General features: G+C 76.2%; 1 protein-coding gene across 1 annotated transcript in view; it reads right to left on the reverse strand.

The window, feature by feature from the left end:
* The window catches only part of UBE2F (ubiquitin-conjugating enzyme E2F (putative)), a 37,594-nt gene extending 37,383 nt beyond the window's left edge, over window positions 1-211 (reverse strand). The window contains exon 1 of the mRNA XM_012725138.1: window positions 207-211. The gene's annotated coding sequence lies outside the window, so the exon portion shown is untranslated. The remainder of the gene's footprint in view (window positions 1-206) is intronic.
* Window positions 212-1,032: the final 821 nt, after the last annotated feature.

Raw genomic sequence — 1,032 nt, forward strand, 5'->3', positions numbered from 1 at the left:
GGGGAGCCGCGCGGGCGCAGCACCTGCCACCGCGGTCCCACCGCCCAGCAAACCCGCGTTCCTCAGAGCCGGGAGGGGCCGGCGGACCCGGCGCCCGGCTTCCACGCGCCTCCCGCCCCCGGTGCTCCCCTGGCCAGGGCCGCCCTTCTCGTTCCCGGGGCGGGAGGGGACCCGGGGGCAAAGGCTGCTCAGTGAGCCTAAGGGACACGCGGGCGCGTGTGGGAGAAGCGCGCAGACTGGCATGGGTGCGGCTCGGCCCCCAAAGGTCCTGGGCGGGTGGGGCGCGCAGGGAGCGGGCGGTGGCCCGGCTCTGAACTCCGCGCGAAGGCCCTGTGCTGTGTGGGGCGAGAAGTTTGGGTGTCCCTACGGTCAGAGTCGGGGTGACTCTGGGAGCCGGGAGGGGGAGCCCCCTTCCCCATGCAGAGGCCTGACTGGAAACATCCACTTGAGGGTAGGCCCAGGGGTGGCCCTTGCCCCCCCCGCCCCCGCAGTGGCTCCGCCCCCCCCAACCCCTGCTCCGGAGCTCCGAGCCACTGGGCACCGCCCGCCCGGCCGCCCGGCCAAGGGACGAGCAGCGCCACCTGCCGGCGGCTCGGGGAAGCGCGGCCGCCCAGCTGCCTTCTCCCACCCGGAGGCGCCCACCTCGGAGCCCCGGGTGCCAGTTGCCGCGGAGGCGCGCCCCCGCGGGTGGCAGCCTGCTTCCCGCCCCACCACAGACGGGCAGGGCGCAGGTGAGCAGCCCGCCCGCCAGGTGGGCCTGGAGCCTGTGCTGCCCAGGGCCGGCTGGCCCAGCTTTCTACCTGCGGCAGAGCCGCGCATCGGGCTCAGCTCTGGAGGCCCAGCCGCACCAGGCTGGACGGCAGGTGCCGCCCGCTCCTCGGTGGCCTCAGGGAGCCCGCGGGAGCTGGCTCTCTCCCTGCCCCCTTGGGCCGGCACAAGGTACCGCTCGCTGGGAGCGGGGCGGCCGCAGACCAGCACCTGGGCGGCACAAGCTGGCAGGGCGCAGCCCGCCGACAGGAGGGCGCCAGCCAC

This window comes from Condylura cristata, unplaced genomic scaffold, assembly GCF_000260355.1.
Source record: "Condylura cristata isolate star-nosed mole 26May11 unplaced genomic scaffold, ConCri1.0 scaffold00002, whole genome shotgun sequence".
Classification (NCBI taxonomy): domain Eukaryota; kingdom Metazoa; phylum Chordata; class Mammalia; order Eulipotyphla; family Talpidae; genus Condylura; species Condylura cristata.